Here is a 20,440-nt window from a genome sequence, read left to right on the forward strand (position 1 = left end):
AAAATAATAATAAACATAAATTCAGGAACCCATCATTCCTAAGAAGTTGTTCTGGGGTACCGGCAGATTTACTGGGACATAAAATCTGAGAAGAACACGAACCTTTGGCACTTTGAAAATGGACTTGAACATTCAGAACCCTTTTGCAACTTGTCTAATGGATCTCCAAGTTCTTGACCATCTCTTCCTGCCTGCCTCTCGAACACGAGCAACATCATGGGGATAATGACCTGTATTTTTAAGGAAAGACAGTATTTTTTAATGAAAAAAATTTTATTTTTTTTATAAAGGAATGCTGACCACAATGTCTTACCCAGAAGAGTTGAACAATTTGGTCAACGGTTCAAAGTATTGGTAATATTCAGAAAGCTGGAAGTAAGAAGAATATGGAATTTGTCCTAATTATAATGAGACCCATAAGCTGAAATACCAGCTTAGTGAGATAAATGAACTGTTGAAGGTGTGATTTTTGTTTCTGTTTAGCTTCGTCTTTTACACAGAGGTTTTAGTCTGTGTTGTCAGACTAACAGTTACCGAGGGAACTGGGCAGACTAACAATGAGCATTTCAAAGTTTGCCTATGCAGTGGAGATACTACTACACTCAAGACACACTTTGCTTCCCAAGCAAAAAAAAAAAGAAACTATGAGACCTTCCCAGCATCTGATTATACTTTACACAGAACGAATAAAGCATCTAGGTATTTGGCTTGGTATAAACATAGGAATGTTTGTGCATCTGAAATGTGTGATTACATACATCTACTAATTTGCTTTTCGCTGCTCCTTCCCTGGTTTGGCCTGTTCATCATCGGAGGTAGCTAGATCCTTCTTGGAGTATGCTCCTCCCTAAACCTGTGAGTTTTTCACATTCTACTGCATTTTCTCGGGCTCTTCATTGAGGAACAACCCCTGCTAGGTAGTCAATGGGTCTGGGGTGTAGCTACAGGAACAGTTCTACAGATAACTTGATGATTGTTTTATTTATTGGAAATGACAAATTCTTGGCACAGGGTTCCTGCTTAAATCAGCTGGAGTGTTAAATTCTCCCCATATATTTCTATTGTCTTGACTTGTGTTTGATGCATTTTCTATGTGCTGTTCCTGACTTGGAGAACTCCAAGGCAACTGAGCCACGCCTACGTGGAGTGAGAACAGAATGCTTCCCATTGCAGTGTTGGAAGGGAGAGCAAAATCCCAGCACCAGGTGAAACCCCCTATTTGGAAGGACACACAAAGAAGCTCCTCTGTGCTGAATGTTCACATGATCTCTTTAAACTTCTGTAAACTAAAGACTTGGGCTCTTAATTGTAGCTTTCACAGGAGCCTGGGATGAGACAGGAAATGTATTGCAAAGACTTTAAGACTAGCTGACTCTCACCATCTGGAGCTCCCAAATATTTGACTTGATGAAACTTGAGCAGGGTCCTGGCTCCCAAGGACATATCTATAGCTTTTTGGACTTGAAATTAAAGCAGAGATGACCCAGCTTATGCCTTTTCATTTAAATCTGCTATTGTTTTCTCAACATTTTTGCCTTACTAGACTATAAAGTCTTTGAAGGTAGAGACTATATCTTATCAATATTTTTTTCCAGTGCCTAGCATGAGATAAATGGTCTAATTTGTTGAATTAATGAATAAATTTCTTCTGGAAGACTCCACAGACTGGGAGACTATACCCATAAATGGGACGTGAATCTTATCTTCACTGGAATAGCAGCAAAATAGCTCAAACTTCACTGAAATAGCAGTAAAGTAGCTCTTCAAGGAAATGCTATCTGCTACTTGGACATTTTACTATGAGACTCTACTTGCCTTCATACCTGCAACGGAATGAAACCAGAACAGGCTATTTTGTTCTGCAAGCCAATATATGTTGGATGAAAAGACTTGGTACAAGAAACCAGTAATGAACCTTTGACCTATTTTTTAACCAATGAAGATTATGAATGTGTTTATATATGTAAATTGCTATTTAATGTAAAGCAATTATAAGTTTTAGTGTTTTGGGGTTGGTTTATGTTTTCCTTTTTGAAAAATACTGAGGGATCTTTTAATAAGATTATCATAAGTATTAGATTTTAGCTTTGCAATTGTGTTTTTGAAATGTATGAAATATAGGAAAAGGTAAATAGCAACTGGAAAGGAAATATTACTATCCCTTTAGAGTAAAAAAAAATTCGTGTCTACTTTGTGCACAGTTTGGGGCTATATATGTGAGGAGCTTATCTGATTTTAGAAGTGCAATAGATACTCCCTAGGAATCAGTTGGGTATTTTTTCCCATATGAAAACAAGAATATTATAGCAATCCTGATATTAGAGTTGAATTATTCTCAGCATTGGTGTTCAGAACTTCACTTCTGAGTTAAGACGTAGAGCATGTAATAATAATATTTTGAAGCTGTGCCTTATGAACCACAAAAATGTATGGGCCTCCACAAGCTTAGTTAAATTGGGATTCTCTTTCTGTAGTTATCCGTGTAATTCTTGCTTTTCTTCCCATCAAGTTTCTGGGTTGACAATTTGTGGGAAACAACCCCAAGTGCCACTATTTTTTTTAAATAGGAAATCTTGACCTTTCAATTGTTAAATTCAACCCGAGTATTTCTGTTTTGTGAAAGAAGTATATTTTTCAACATATTTTTTTTTGTTTGATGGGTCCTCAAAGACACTAATAAAAATTACCGAGACCTGTTTCTAATTGTGTGTTTCATGCTTTAACAAAGGATCCAAACTTGGGTTTAGAGGTAAGGAACACTGAATTAAGTGCCACAAACTACGTGACATATCTGCACTTATGTATGCAACAAGAATTCATTGAAGTTTTAAAAAAATCTACTCTGTACCAAGAAGAGACAAAAAAATTCTGCCCGTGAGGTTAATGCCCAGTCAATGGAAGCAGAGCAGAGATAAACACAAATAAACTACAGCATATCTGAGGTGTAGAAAAGAATTGTGATACAAGAAAGAGCAGAGAATATTGATGTGTATGGTGAAGTGCATGGTCCATTTAAGCTGAAATAAACACATTTATCCCTAGGAACACCAAACACAGAGGAAAGATTTGAGTAAGTATCAGAGGAAGGAAAGGAGCTATGCCAATGTTTTGCTAGAAGGATGTACAACTGCAAAGATGCTGGGGGGCTATGCTCCTGACACATTCAAGAACAGGAAAATGTCTACTTGTAAAAAAAATGTCCAATAGTAAGAAATGACAAAGAGAAACTAGCAGACCAGATTTCATGGAACTTGGAGCTCATGGTAAAGGCTCTAGCTTTCACTGTGATTGAGATGGGGAACCAAGGAATAGTGACGTGCTCCAGTGTCTAGATTCAAAGGACCCCTTTGACTATTATAGTAAGAGTGAATTGCAGAGAGGCAATAAACACGGGTGAGAGTACACACAGTGAGTACACATTATTAGTAAAGGATAAGCAAAGAGAAATGCAAAGAATATTTTCATACCCAGGTTTCCAACACAATAGATTTTCCTGGGGATCAGAAAGTTTGTCACTCAGTTATTCAACTTTTAAAATAATAATTTAAAATGATATCTAATCATTGGGCAGACATCCACTTAGTTCCAGTTACTGACATGTTCTCCAAATACATTATTACATGTAATCCTCCTGCAAGTCTGTGATAGATAAATACTATCTTTAATTTTCAAATGAGAAAATTAGGGTCAAAAAAGTTAAGTTGCCTTCTTCTCAAAGTCATCTGGTTTGTTTGAAGGAGGGAACTGATGATGCTTATCTAATTCTCTTTTTCTTAGGGAGCATATTATGCACTCTCATATTTCTTTAGTTTCTGAGGATGCTGCTATTACACACGTTTTTTATGGTTAGACGTTATAAATATACTTATCTAAAAAGTAATGTATACTGGTGGCAGGATCAGTGATAGAACATTCAGTGTCAAAATCTCAACTATGAATAACTTTGTAATTCGTGGTGCTTTAATAAAATGAAGTCAGGAAGAATAGCCAAATTAGTATTTGAGTGCATCTTGTAGAAAAAATTAATTAAAAAATAAAAAGTGATGTATAAAGCTCTTGACTATAGAATTTCTCAAAACCTTGATGGTGATGATGTGCTTTGTTAATCTCTAAGAGAAAAGTGTTCTCAGTTTCTGAATCAGGCTTGATAATGGAGATTTTTCATCAAGAAAACATTCAGGAAACCAGCACCTTTTAGAAAATACAGAAAAGGAATAGTTTGTAGACTTGGAAATTTTAGATTGATAAGATTCAAAAAAATTATTATTTTGGGCTTTTTGCCAGCTGGAAAAATGCATGACCTCTCTAGAACACATCTTCCTCTTTCTTTCTCTTTTTTCTCCTTCCTTCACATTTCTCTAAATAGATCTTCTTAAATAAAACTATTTTACTTAAAATTGTTTTTAAATTTGGACTAAATTAGTATGCATATTCATGCATATCAAACTTGGTCAGCTTTGAATCAATTCCACTTTCTGTCTCATTGAGAAAACAATCCCTCGGTGATCTCATCTTTATTTCTTTGTATTGATGCATTTCTATTAAATCACTACACAATAAAAACTTCAAAGTTGTTCCTCTTTGGGAATTAAAAACCCTCCTAAAGTGTAATGCTTCGTCTGTCCAAAACCATCAACACTAACCACATATAGACACATGCATATCTATATTACATATTTATGTTTGATTAACATTATATAATCAATTTTAGTTTCTCATTCACACCATCCACATTCCAAGTGATGAATAGCTGGTATCTATTGTGTTGGAGATATGAAAATTTTCCATTACTTTGGTAAGTTATATTGGATAGTCCTTCTCACTGCTCTAGAATAAAACCTGCAAATATGGTGTAAGGGTAGAAAAAGTATAGTGAGTAAAACTACCCAACAGTGAAATAAGATCCCGTGAGCCTTAGAAACCATTGGTGACCCTGAACTGTAGAGAATAAAATAAACAAAGATCCAAAGCAAATATTACTGTGTTTGTTGGAATGGTGACAGTTTTGTAAGTGTAAACAAGTTTGAAGCTGTCAATTGAGCCTTGGAGTGGGAGGATTTGATTAATCTTATCTCTAGCCTCTCACAAATACCCTAGAGTCATGAATACAATTGGTCCAAGTTTGTGACTTTTTGGTTGAATATGTTGCTATAGAAAGGAGATCACTAAAATGGAAAGATAAATAAAAATTGCCTAATAGGGAGATTGGAACTTCTTATTCCCTATTATAAATGAAATTCATATTATTTCTTTCTTTATAAGACCAACTTCATGAATATGAGCAAACACTGTAGGCTTTTACTTTCTTACAAATTAATTCTTAAGCATAACCTCTAATCATTCACTAAAAAAATACCCTCTTCTTTTGCCACCAGAATTGTGTTACATGTGGTTACATGAGGTCACTGATTTGGTCTCCTATGATGGAATGGAATCCAGAGCCCTGTGCAAACCAAACATATATTTCAGTCTTTTGAACTCTCCAATCCCTAAAAACACTCTTGAAGATCACAGTCAAATTCAATCCTGTCTCAGGGACCTTGTTTTCACTATTCCTTCTTCCTAAAATGCACATTTGATTTTCACATAATTGATTCCTTCTAGTTACACATATCTCAGTTCAAAAGTTACTTTTACTAGGCCAGAGATACAGTGCAAGGGCAAGGAACTTGCCTTGCATGCAATGGGCCCGACTCTATCACCAGCACCAGGTATGGTCCCCTGAGCCCTGCCAAGAGCGATCCTTGAATATAGAGCCTGGAGTAAGCTTTGTACGCCACCAGGTACGTCCCTGCCCTTCAAAGATGATTTTCCTAATCGTACTAGCAGCAACTATTCACATACCTGGCTATCAATTTTTATTATAAGGTCCTAACTATATTTTCTCCGAATTTAACACTATTTGAAGTTATACTTTAAACCCGATTAGTTGGCTCTATAGGATTTTTCTCCCCCTGCTAGAACACATGGTCCTGAAGTGCAGGTATCTTATTTGTTATGTTCACCAACATACACCTACATCTGAGATACGCCAACATGTGCCTGACTTCATCACTGTTTGTTGAATAACTGAAGAATTTTTTCTAAATTTCAGATTCTAAGCCATACCTGTTGGATCCATGATTTCTTGATATTGGTTTCTCTCCCTACGTAGTTTTGGGAAATATTTTTTTCTCCCTTGTTCCTTGCAACTATTTCTTTTTCTGAATACTCACTCTTCAGTTCTTATTCTTCTTGTCCTTCTATCTCTATGTGTTCCTCATTAAAGACTTAGTCTTCTTTTATCCTCTCTTTAAGTTATTCCCTCAGAGCTTAGGTCCTTGAAAGCTCAGCTCAGAGATTTCATAAAAATATGGGAGAAGGTTCAGATTTTTACTCCTGCTCATGGCCTTCTCTCTGTCACAGTGGAGACATGCTGCTTAATTTCTACCTCCCTAGTTTCTTCATCTCGAGGATGTTGTGAGAATTAAGTGGATTGATTCTCATACTTGATTTATCAAATGCTTATTTATACAAGTGAATACTACTTTGTTTTAATTTCATTTTAATTCTTATTTTATATCCCCATAGAAGAAGCTTCACTATTATTTTTAATTTTACAGATGAGAATTTTACTTAAAGAGGTAAATAATATTTCCCGAGATCACCCTGCTGGTGATCAGTGTCATCTATGTGACAGAACTGATATTTAAACCATTGCCGGAGTCCAGAATTGAGATCAGAATCATAATATTCCATCCTCTCTCTTGTTATGAAAAGAATTTAGCACCAAACAAAATTAAGCAATTATTTTTAAATTTATAAAAACTCAAAGAGAAGCATTCAGTGTCTGATTTGGGAACATAATGATAGCTAGCCAACAGAGGCACTCCCAAGACATTTCAACCTATACTTGATCATGTCAGATCATTCCTAGTCAGACACAAAATTTCAAACAGAAGCTGTTATCTTACGTTCCTTAAAATCATAGTTCTGAGATACTTAGAGCTAGAAGATTGTTTCATTTGTATGATTTCACTGCATCTGCGTCATTTCACTTGCATGCAGAGAACTTGATACAAACACCCAAGGCTCCTAGGCCTTTAAGAGAGAAAACCCATTTTCCTGTTCATGAATCCTTCCACCTCAGTCTCCACTTTCCTGTTCCTGGGTTCATCATAATCCCAGTGATCTTCCATCCTCTACATAGAGATGAACTCAAGAAATAGTTCATTTTTCCTGACTTCCAAGGGGATGTTAAGCAACATTCTTACATAGATTTTAGTCCAGCCAACACCATCTTCTTTCTGGGTTCCAGATGGATCAAGGAGGAAAAAATATAGATATCTGAATCAGTGAGAGAGTAGGTATGGAGCCAGAATGACAAAGTCAGAGCGACTAAGGAAGGGTAAATAAGAAGGTCCCTAGGTCTGTTTAAAGAGGAGAACAGAGAGCATGGGATTAAGTAAAAGATTCTACTAACCATCACTCTCATACATCTTTCCTCTGCTTCACTCTGTGTGTGTGTGTCTGTGTGTGAGTGGTGTGGGTATGTGTGGGTATGTGTCCATGTGCACATATCTGTACTTAAAAAGTTTCACTCTGCTTCTCTTTCAGGATCATCTTTCCTTTCTCATGCCCTTTACCCCCTGTTGTTCACCAATCCCTTTCAAACTTCTCTCGCTCTCTCTTCAAATCTGTCTTTTCAGGTTGCTGAAAGACAGAGAGCTGACAAGAGGACAGTCCGGGACCAGAAATGGTGCCACCTCTCTGAATGTCTCAGTGGTGACAATAACAAATGGTATTTACCTAAGAGTTATTAACACATCAACTGTTCTCTCTTTGACTGTTTAGTCATGTCATTCAAACTAATGGACTTTCCCAATGGCAAACAGAAGGAGAAGAAGGAAAACAAACAGTGTATTCACACTCAATGGAGTCTGTGATCTCTACCAAAGCTGTGAAAACAGAGGCCGTATCTTAAATTTGACCTGAGAACGTGTCTCATCTATTTTTGGATAGAGAGGATTCTGGGTTGATGCTGGGCTTACACTGGGGTTCCTTGTGATAAAGCAAAAGAGGAAGTGGGTACATGGGGAAAAGTGCTTCATATATTCAACAATTTTCACCTACACACTGATCACAAACAAGGTGACAGGCAATGCATAAGGTGCTGCCACAGTGTACAAGGTCGAGCAACTTTGGTTCAAGTTCACACAACAGTTAGACTTTACCACTCTGCCTACAGTGACACTCACTCTTACTTTAGGGATGGAGATAGCATCTTTATGTAAGTAGGAGTAGAAAACAGACTAGTTCCAAATTGCTTTACTTACAAGTTAAGTTACCTGGGGTGGTTGACTTAAGTTTCTTTAACTTCAGTTTCTTCGTGAGTAAGCAAAAATCTAAGTTGGATTAATAGTCTAAGAATTATATATTTTATATACATATATATAAATAAGATATTATTTTGGGTATTACATTGCAGTGGGCTGGAGCGATGACACAGCAGGTAAGGGGTTTGCCTTGCATGTGGCCGACCCGGGTTTGATTCCTCTGTCCCTCTCGAAGAGCCTGGTAAGCTACCGAGAGTATCCTACCCGTGGCTTATTCGATATGCCAAAAACAGTAACAACAAGTCTCACAATGGAGTCGTTACTGGTGCCTGCTCGAGCAAATAGATGAACAAAGGGACGACAGTGCTACAGTGCTACATTGCAGTAGGATAAGTATTTGGGAACTTCAGGGTCTGGGTTCCAAACATGGGTTCCATCATTAATTTACCATAAATCTAGTTGACAAGTTTCTCAAACTCTTTTGCTCAGGTTTTTTTTTTGGGGAGGGGGTGTAGAGGGGGTAAATCAACAGGTTAAACTAGATCGTTGGTGAAGTCATTCCAAATAGAAATCTCCAGAAATTTCTGAAAGTTTGAGTTGAGTCCAAAATTTACTTTTATGTCATGATTCTAATCTGAGATAGACTTGGTTGGAGCTAAAGTGAAAATAGTGTCATCTCAAGTGGTTTTGTATTATGGTGAAGGTGGCAGGAGAGTGAAGACAAAAGCAGCAAAGCCTGGATTCCCAGAGAAGTCAGTGCCTTGAGAAGCAGTCTTTTCAGATCTAAGTTCTGTGTCTCCACCTGGTAAGGCTGCCCCTGTGGAACATGGTTCACGAGTAAAGCAATGGTCAGTGTTAACTTGGTGCTTACTTAGTCAACAGAATACTATGTACTTTCTTGTCAGAACTTATTTAATCTAATAGGTATGTAGATAGTGTCTTCAATATTACCTTTTCCCTATGAAGCAGTAAATGGAGGCACAGAATGATGAAACAATTTTCCCAGCTGGCAGAATTAGTACTTAATCCAGATTCCAGCAATGACACTTTCATATTTATAGGTTGACCCTCTGAAAGAGCGACACCTGAGGTTTGGAAAATTGAGTGAAGTCCTGTTTTTTTTTGAATCTTAATCATCACATTTTCTTAGAAACAGGAAGTATAGTTTTTCCATAAATGCAAAAACAAACATGTGCTATTGGCATTGAGTGTAACTTTAAATTCAGAACTCACAGGAGGCACCACATTTTCTTGAACTGTATTCTTCCTAACAGTGCTAACGTTAGAGTATAGCATGATTTTCCAGAAAGATCTTGCAGCAGGAATGGTTTACATATCCACAAATAGCAATGGTCTCAGAACCTACATGAATAGAAAGTGAGTGATATAAAGATTATAGGATGAGTTGTGACCAGCAAAGTCTTAACAGAAGAATGAGATTCAATTAGCTTTGAAAGAAAGAAATCATTTCTTTTTGTATAAATAATCTTTGGTATTTATTTTTTATTATCTAGATTGTCACATGTACAAATATCCAATAAACAAATTTCACACAAAATTTTACATAACTTTAAAACATGGCACATGATTATTATTTATAAAAATATCAATCTAGAAAAATACTAAAACAACTCCCACCAGTCAAAACGATCATTATGTACATGTGCTGGGCTTCATTTCAGGCTTCTAGAATAGTAAAAAAAAGTAGGTGGATTTAGAGTTGGGAACTGTAAAGAAAAGAATATAAGTAATAGTAAGAATTGTAATTGTAAATCTTTATTTTTTAATTATTATTATTTTTTTGGCTTTTTGGGTCATACCCGGCCATGCACAGGGGTTACTCCTGGCTCTGCACTCAGAAATTACCCCTAGTGGTGCTCAGGGGACCATATGGGATGCTGGGATTCAAACCCGGGTCGGCCGCATGCAAGGGAAACGCCCTCCCCGCTGTGTTATTGCTCCAGCCACGTAAATCTTTATTTCTAAGATCCATTAATTTATTAGCTGTTCTATAAAAACGATAGGTACAGATATAGAAATAATCAGGTAAAAATGTAATCTTATGTACTATTCAAAAATAAAAACTAGTTTACTTGAATTTAGCATGAAGTTAAAAATTTGAAGCTATCTTCAAATTCAAACAAATGTTCCTTAAATATAAAGTCTATTATTTAAAAATACCGGGGCTGGAGCGATAGCAGAGTGGGTAGGGCATTTGCCTTGCATGAGGACGACTCGAGTTCTATTCCCAAGCACCACCAGGAGTAATTCCTGAGTGCATGAGCCAGGAGTAACCCCGGTGCATTGCCGGGTATGACCCAAAAATCAAAAATAAATAAATAAATAAAATTTTAAAATAAAATAAAAATACCTTTAAGTTTATGAAAATTTGAAAGCTAAAAATATTAATATTGGAGCAATTGTTATTTTATTTTGCTTTTTGATTCACACCTGGTGATGCACAGGGGTTACTCCTGGCTCTGCACTCAGGAATTACTCCTGGCGGTGCTCAGGGGACCAGATGGGATTCTGGGAATCGAACCCGGGTCGGCCGCATGCAAGGCAAACTCCTTACCCGCTGTGCTATTGCTCCAGCCCGCAATTGTTATTTATGTTACCATGTTTTTTAGGAATAATTAATGGTGCACTACAAATGATAAAATTAACACTTTCCATTCCCTTGGAATTTGTTTCTTTTAATTTTTACATTGCCAAGTATTTAAGTACTTAAAAGACTTGAGTACTTTTATCATTTTGACCAAAGAAAACCATAATTCAATAGTATCTATCTTAGATATTAAATTGAAGAGAATTATATGTGGTAAATGTTTGCCAATTTTTTTCCCTGTTCATCCACTTTGTATTTATTTTGATTTGCTACTTCAATATTAGGATTTATTTTATCTTTTATTGAATCACTGCGAGATACACAGTTACAAAATTGTTCAGGAATGAGTTTCAGGCATACAATGTTCCAACACCCTTTCCTTCATACTATACATTTCCCACCAGAAACACCCCAGTTTCACTCCCACCCTCCCCACCCATCACAGGCTGCCTCTGGTGACAGGAACTTTTCTTCTTTCTGTCTCTCTCTGTGTGTGTCTCTCTCTGTCTCTCTTTCTCTTCCTCCTTCCTTTTGGGTACTGTGGTTTGCAGTACAGACACTGAAAGCTTATCATGTTCGTCCTTTTACTTACTTCCAGCTCTCTGTTCTTGTCCAGAGTGATTATTTCCAACTATCACTACCATAGTGGACTTGTCAGTCCTAACTGCCCTCTCCCCTCCACCACCTGCAGCAAGCTTCCAACCATGAGTTGTCCTCCTGGCCCTTGTTCTTACTGTCCTTGGGTATTAGTATCCTACTATGTTTTCCTTTCTTTCTTTCTTTTTTAATATCCCACAAATGAGTGCAGTCATTCTATGTCTGTCCCTCTCCTTCTGACTCACTTCACTCAGCACAATACTCTTCATGCCCATCCATTTATAAGAAAATTTCATGACTTCCTTTTCCCTGGTGGTTGCATAATATTGAAGATGTACCATAGTCTCTTTACCCAGTCATCTGATTTAGGGCACTTGGATTATTTCTAGATTCTGGCTATCATGAATAGTGCTGCAATGAACATAGGAGTGCAGATGATTTTTCTGCAGGATGTTTTTGGCCCCTGGAGTATCATTTGTATCACTTGTCATCCTGTTGATCCTCGATTTGCTCGAGCGGGTGCCAGTAACGTCTCCATGTGTCCTTGTTGCGTGTTAGTGTAGCCCAATGATATCTGCTTGCTCCAGGGACAGGAAGTGCCTCAAACCATTCATTCAGGGTTTTGACGAAGAAGTCTGACCATCTCGTTGGTGAGCAGCCACGTGGTCTTTTGACATCCCATGGAGTCCAATAGGTAACAGCTCTAGTACATCTCTGAATCACATTACGTGTCCAGCCCATCTGATTTTTGACACGTTGGCAAACAAGACAGCGTCCCTGATTCTCAATCATCGATGGAGGTCAGAACTCTGGATTCCTTCTCTCACTTGAGTGAAACATAATACTCCTAGCATAGATCTTTTGATTCCTCTTTGGGATACCCAAATAGTGTTCTCATCCTGTTATCGTAGGGCCCAGGTCTCTGAGGCATATGTTAGTGCAGGAAGAACGGTGGAGTCGAAAAGATGTGCCCAGAGCCAGAGGTTCTTTGTCCTCTTAACCACTTCTTCGACCCTCTTGAAGGTGGTCCACGCTGCTCTCTTCCTTCTGCACAGTTCTAGTGCCAAGTCGTTCCTCATGTTGAGTTCTCGACCCAGATATACATAGCTGATGCATTCAGAGATGTTTGTTCCCTTGAGAACAAATGGAACGTCAGGGACTAGTTCGTTTTTCCTGAATATTGTTTTGTTGAGATTCAGCTGCAGTCCGACATTTCCACACTCATGGTCGAAGTTGGCCAGCATTTGTGCCGCTTTGCTAATGTTCGGTGTTATGAGAACGATGTCATCAGCGAAGCAGAGGTGGTGAAGTTGCTGACTGTCTGTATTCAGTCCCATTCCTTCCCATTCCAGCCATCACATGATGTTCTCGAGGGTGGCACTGAAGAGTTTCAGTGAAATGGTATCGCTCTGTCGCACCCCTCTCTTTACGTCAATTATCACTTCCTTCTAGAATGGTGAGATCCTGGTGGGAATCCATAATACAGCTCATGGAGGATCTTCGTCAATTATCACTTCCTTCTAGAATGGTGAGATCCTGGTGGGAATCCGTAATACAGCTCATGGAGGATCTTGATGTATTGAGTTTGAATGCCCTGTTTGGCTAGAGCTTCGATGACCACTTCAAACTCAACAGAATTGAAGGCCTTCTTTAAATGGATGAACGTTAGACAGAGCAGCATCTTGAACTCTCGCGAAACTTCAATGAGTTTGATCACTATGTGGATATGGTCGATCATGCTGAATCCTTTTTGGAACCCGGCTTGCTCGCATGGTTGTCCTTTGTCTAGTGTTCTGCCAATCCTATTCAGGACAACTCGAGTGAACAACTTGTAGACGACGGATAACAGGCAGATTGGGTGATAGTTGCCGATGTCGTGGATGTCTCCCTTCTTGTATAACAGAACGATCCAGCAACCTTGCATTCAGACAGGTAGTGTGTGAAGAGTCGAGCCAGTGTATTGACGAGTACGGGTGGCATATTCTTCAGGTGTTCAGGTCTGACCTTGTCTGGACCAGGCTCTGTTCACCTCTTTACCGACGAAATGGCGTGTCAGATTTCAGAAGGGAGGACGTTGAGAATGACATATCTATCCTGCGGAATTTGGTATGTGGGCAGGTAGACATAGTTGTGGAAGAGATCTGAGTAGATGTTATGAATAATCCTCTCCATTGCCCTTCTAGAAGATGTGATAGATCCATCAGGATGTCGGAGGGCAGTCACCTTGGTCTTGTAGTTGGTGAAGGACAGGCGAGCATTGTGAATACTTTTCCTGGCTTCTTCCTTATTGGCCAACACTGCTGCTCTTCTGTCTTTGAGGTCTTCCTTTATTGCTTCTCTGCACAGCTTTGCGAGCTCGGACATTAGCTTGTGGTTGCCTGAGGCTTGTGCCTAACCACATTGGCGAATGAGCTCAAGAGTTTCTGAAGACAGATGTCTGTGTTTTTCCCACTCTCGGCATTTTTCATGCAATCATGGAGGTGCTGAACCAGTCGATTTTATTCCTCATCAATGTTGTCAATGTTGGCATCTTCCCACATTGCCGCAATAGTGCCAAAGAGCTCTCAGTTGGTGGTCTTCTGGGAGTTCTCTTCTTAAATTTAAACTTTGCAGTCCTTTCTCCCCGCTCTGTGAAGTAGAGTTTTGCATGAAGGAGATGGTGGTCCGATCCCGTTTGGAATTTTGGGACAACAGCAACATTAGTCAGGCAAAACATTTGATTGAATATGATGTGGTCAATTTCATTGTGGAACTGTACACGAAGAGATTCCCATGTCCAACGTTTCGATTCGGCCTTTTGGAACTGTGAGTTACCATGGATGGTCTTGGTCGACATGATGAACTCAGACCGAAATGAAAAGGCATCGATCACATCACAGCATTTTCAACACTTTCGAAGAACTGTTCCTTGGAACATGAGGCAACAGAGGCGTCGGTGGTGTTGGTGTCCTTGTTAACATAAATTTGGCCATGAACATTGATTCATTCGAATGCCTAACATCCCAAATCTGATGATTAGCTTGAACAGATTTGGCTCACTACCGGCAGTTTTTATCTTCGTTTTCTACGCACCAACATCCAACTATGTCACTGTCACTGTCACTGTCATCCCATTGCTCATCAATTTGTTTGAGAGGGCACCAGTAACGTCTCCCATTGTGAGACTTATAGTTACTGTTTTTGGCATATAAGATACGCCACAGGTAGCTTGCCAGGCTCTGCCGTGTGGGTGCGATACTCTCAGTATCTTGCCGGGCTCTCTGAGGGGGCGGAGGATTCGAACACGGGTCGACTGCATGAAAGGCGAACACACTATTACTGTGCTATCGCTTCAGCCCTTCCAATTATGATGAAGAAGAAATTGAGAAGTTCTACATGGAGCTGGAGAAGTTCTATAAAGAAGACCACATCTTCAGTACTATGTTGAATAGGTGAGTTGAGAATGGTCAACCATATCTTGTGCCTGATCTTAGAGGAAACACTTTCAGTTTTTCCCCATTGAGGATAATGCTTGCTATGGGCACATTGTGGTAGATGGCTTTGACTATGGTGAGGAAAGTTCCTTCAGCTCCCATTTTGTTGAGATTGTATCATGAATGGATTATGGATCTTGTCAAGTGCTTTCTCTGTGCCTATTGATATAATCATGTGGTTTTTATCTTCACTTTTGTTTATATTGTGTATTACGTTGACTGTCTTGCAAATGTTAAACCATCCTTGCACTCCTGGAATGAATTCTACTTGGTAATAGTGTATGATCTTTTTGATGAGTTGTTGGATTCAATTTGCTAGTATTTTTCTGAGGATCTTTGTGTCTGTGTTCATCAGGGATATTACATGTAATTCTTTCTCTCTCACTCTCTCTCTCCCTCTCTCTCTTTCTCTCTCTCATGGTGTCTCTGTGTGCCTTGGATATCAGGATGATATTTGCCTCATATAAACTTTTTTTAAACTTTTAAGGAGTGTTTCTGTTTCTTCAATTTCCTCAGAAAGATTGAAGAGGATTGGCAGTAGGTCCTCTTTAAAGGTTTGAAAGAATTTACTAGTAAATCAATCTGGGCTTGAGCTTTTGTTTTGGAGAAGACTTTTGATTACTATTTCAGCTTCCTTGATGGTGCTATGTCTGTTAAGATATTTCAAATCTTCTTCGTTCAGCTTTTGGAGATTATAGGAATCCAGGAATTTATCCATTTCTTCAAAGCTCTCTTGTTTAGTGGCAAAAATGTTCTCAAAGTAATTTTTGATGATCTTTTAAATTCCTGTGGTTTCTGTTGTGATATCCTCTGTTCCTTTTCTGATTTGGTTTATCAGGATTCTCTCTCTTTGTGAGTCTTGCTAGTGGTTTATTGATCTTGTTTATCTTCTCAAATAATCAGCTCTTGGTTTCATTGATATTTTGTATTGTTTTTAGGGATTCCAGTTCATTAATTTCTGCTCTAGATTTTATTTCTTCCTCCTGTTTAGTTTGGGTTCCTTTCATCCCAAAGATCTTAAGCTGTGAAGTTAAGTTATTTAAGTGGACTCTTTTTTCTTTCCATATGAATGCTTACAGAGCTATAAACTCTCCTCTTAACACTGATTTTGATGCCTCCCACAAGTTCTGGTAGCTTGTGTCTTCATTCTTGTTTGTTTCCAGGAATCTTTTGATTTCCTCTCTATTCTCCTGAGTTCTGCACTCAGGAATTACCACTGGTTGTTCAGTATTGAGCTGTTTAATTTTCAGGTGTTTTATTTGATTCTCTGTTTCTATGTGTGATTCACTCCTATTTTCAGTGTATTATAGTCTTAAAGATGGTTGATACAATTTCTATCATCTCAATTTTATGGAGGCATGTTTTATGGCCCAGCATGTGGCCAATCTTGAAGAATGTCCCATGTACATTGGAGAAGAATGTTTATTTGTCCTTGGGGGATGAAAAGCCCTATACGTGTATCTACTAACCCCCTTTCTTCCATATTTTCCCTCAAATAAAGCATTTCCTTGCTAAGCATTAGTGTAATTGATGTATTAAGAGGTAATAAAGAGTTGTTGAAATCTCCAACCACTATTGTGTTGCTAGCAATGCCTCCTCAAATCTATTAACAGCTGTTTTAAGTATTTTGCTGGTCCCTCATTTGGTGCATATACATTTAGGAATGTGAATTCTTCCTGATGTACAGATTCCTTGATCATTAAAAAACAACCTTCTCCTATTACCTTCTTTAACCTGTAGACTATGTCATTTGATATTAGTAAGACTTTTATTTTTTAGGGTGTTGTTTGCTTAAATAATAGTTTTTCTACTTTTAACTTTAAGTTAATGTTTGCTCTGACTGTTGAAGGCAGCAGAATATTGGGCTCAATTTTCTTCTTCTTCTTTTTTTTTTTTTTTTTTTTTGCTTTTTGGGTCACACCTGGCGATGCACAAGGATTACTCCTGGCTCTGCACTCAGGAACCACTCCTGGTGGTGCTCAGGGGACCATATGGGATGCTGCTGGGAATCGAACCCGGGTCGGCCTTGTGCAAGGCAAACACCCTGGGCTCAATTTTCTAACCCATCTTGCCATTCTCTCTCCTTCTCTCTCTCTCTCTCTCTCTCTCTCTCTCTCTCTCTCTCTCTCTCTCTCTCTCTCTCTCTCTCTCTCTCTCTCTCTTACTTTTTGGGTCGGTAACACCAGCAATGCTCTGGGGTCACTCCTGGTTCTGCACTCAGGAATTACTCCTGGCAGTGCTCAGGGGACTATATAGGATGTTGGGGGAATTGAACCTTTGTCCACCACATACAAGATGAATTATATATCCACTGTACTATCACTCTGCCCCCCACTCTGTGTCTCTTAAATGGAGCTTTTAGTCCATTGACATTAAGAAAAATTATTGTTATGGATTTTTGTGCCATCCCATCCTTATGTAGGAGTTTGGTGTATTTGTGGAGATTGTCCTTTAATGTTAGGATTATTTTTATTTTTTAATTTTTTTAATGAATCACTGTGGGTTATGGTTACAAAGCTTTCATGATTTTCAGTCATACAATGATCGAACACCCATCCCTCCACCAGTGTACATTTTCCACAACCAATGTCCCCAGTATCCCTCCAGTCACCCCCCTTATGTTAGGATTTGTGCACTGGTGGAAGGATGGGTATTTGATCATTGTGAGATTGTAACCCAAACATGAAAGCTTGTAACTATCTCATGGTGATTTAATAAAATTAAGTAAATAAATAAAAATGTAGTGAATTCCTATTGGTTTCTACTGAGAATATATTATGTTATTCTCACTCTCATAGTTCCAAATTTTCATTTGGGTTCCATATACTTGGCAGAGTATTGTGTATTCTTGTTAAAGGCCATATCTTCGAACTAACCTGGTGTGAGTATCCAGTCTTTCTTCTGGAATTGTTGAGACACAGAAATATCTTCCTCAAGACCGGGTGAGGTGAAGACATAAATCATCAAACTACTTTGGCCATGTTTTTGTTTTTGTATCCATAAAAATTATCCTGATGTTATATTAGAAAGCTGCCAAACAAACCAAATATCAGAGACCCTGGGCTGCATCCTTGGATGTATCATGTACTTCTCACTGTATTTGAAACCCTCCCTATTATTTGAATTTTCAATTATAGGAGCCAATACACTCTTATTTTCCTTATCTGTATTTCCTGTTATTGCATTATGAAGTGTATATGGGTAATCTAAGTACCATCCAAGCACTAACCAGGGCTAACCCTGCTTAGCTTCTCAGATCAGATGAGATTGGGTGGTTTCAGGGTGGGATGGCTGTAGACCGAAGTTGAGTTTCTTGATAGTAGAAATTCCCAAACTTCTGTGATCCACCTCCTCATTTTCAGGAAAAAAAAGAAAATTTAAAATGAATCTCCTCCCCCAGGAAATATTCCTTCTTTAAGCCAACATGCAGAAAACACTCCACAATTATACTAAGGCTCGTATGTCCTTATCCCCCACAACAATTACCCCTACCTCCAGTAGTACACCCCAATGAGTGGTACCATCCACTTTAGGAAACACTATTATAAAGGACAACGCTTTGGAGATCAGGGAATAGAGAACACATAGTATAGCCAGTTTTTAAATTTTTCCCAGGTTACTAGGGACCATATTCTTATTAAAGATAAGTAGAACATCAGCTTGACGATCAGAGTATGTTATTTCATTGTAAGATTTTACCTGAGGCTAGTAAAAAGCAAGAGAGCCAAGAAACCAGTGGGAGACTTGTGAGGTGGGAGCAAGGACTTGTTTTGGCAAACAGATGGAGCCCATTTCACTATCTTGTGGAATGTTTTTAGACATTAGGTACAGTTAGTCCTGGGACAAGTAGAGACAAAATTCAAAACCAGAAACCTTAAGTCATACTAAGGAAGGTGACAGCTTTTTTTTTCTTAAATCAGAATTTTAATATTGAAATTATATTCTAGAAAACAAAGTCCTCTCCTATAGCATCCTGAAGGAATGTAACTTGGAGTCACAGATCTGGTTGAAACTGAGCCACAATTACTCTGGGGCCTAAGAGGAACATGGAAAGATTCTTTTCACTTCTAAATTGACTAGAATAATGGGACTCTTTGGGAATTTCTGGATATTTTTAGTTCGAGAATTTAAAAAATGATCTCTGTTATCAAAAAGGCAATATATTATAGTATTTAAACACTTGGTTTCAGGACAGAGTGCTTTGATGGAAATTTTGGCTCAATAATGATACTAAAATCATATTTAATCTATGTAGTAATTGTGGTATTAATATTATAATATACAGACTATAAATACTGAAATTTGAAAGAGGCAAACTTCACAAACTCATAGAATTAGTTAATGGTAGAGATGGGATTTAACCTAACAAACATATCTCAAGTCCTTACTTTTAACTTTGTGTTAATATCCCCACTGTTGCAGGGACAATTTTTTCCTGATTTTTCTAGAGCAAGGAGCAGTGCTAATAATTAAACAATTTCTGGTCTTTCCATCTTCTGCCCCTCTTTCCTATTTCCCATTTTATTTTGTACAGCTCTGCTAGGAAAATCCACATAATACAAAGTCAAGTCATATTCTGGATTTCATTTTTTTAATTTTAATTTTTTTTGCATCATAAGGTAGTTTATTAAAATTGGATGATACAAATCTGAATTAGAAGAATGTACAAATCACTGGATTTTCAAATGCAAATAGCAGTTTTTTAATTCTTCACACACATAAGGTCTTCAAAGCTACTGTTACCATGGTTTTGGAAAGAAAACTATTCTATCTCAAGCTCAGTGAATGGATAAGAACTATTCTATTTCATTTATTTAAAAATTTTTTTATTGAGTCACCATGTGGAAAGTTACAAAGTTTTCAGGTTTAAGTCTCAGTTATACAATGCTCGAACACCCATCCCTTCACCAGTGCACATATTCCACCACCAAGAATCACAGTATAGCTCCACCCCCCACATCCCTAGCCCCCCCTGCCTGTGTAACTGATAAATTTGAAACTAAAGTGAAATCTATCATTTTTAAAATTAAAGAACCATGATTTACAGTTATTTATAGTTGGATTCTAGATTTAGTATATTCTAGTATCAACCCCACTACCAGTGTCTTCTTTCCTCCACCAGGGTTCCCAGGTTCTCCCATCAACCTACCCCTATCCCCAGTCTGCCACCTTGGCAGGTACATATTTTAGTTTGGCTCTTGAAGTTGGATCTCTTGTTTTCAGTGTTATTGGCTCTGTGGTTGGTATATATGGATGTTCCTTTTTATACCACTGATGTATTCCGATCCCCTTGACTCTTGCACCCTATTGCTTCCTATTTATCTCTTCTTCTCCCTTTGATTTTTTCCCCTTCTCCCCCGTACTCTGGGGCCAAGGGTGATCTAGGCATCCCCCTTTCAAACATTGCAGGCCCTCCTCCAATTCCTCTATGTACTACATCTGAATGA

This window comes from Sorex araneus, chromosome 6, assembly GCF_027595985.1.
Source record: "Sorex araneus isolate mSorAra2 chromosome 6, mSorAra2.pri, whole genome shotgun sequence".
NCBI classification, from domain to species: Eukaryota; Metazoa; Chordata; class Mammalia; order Eulipotyphla; family Soricidae; genus Sorex; species Sorex araneus.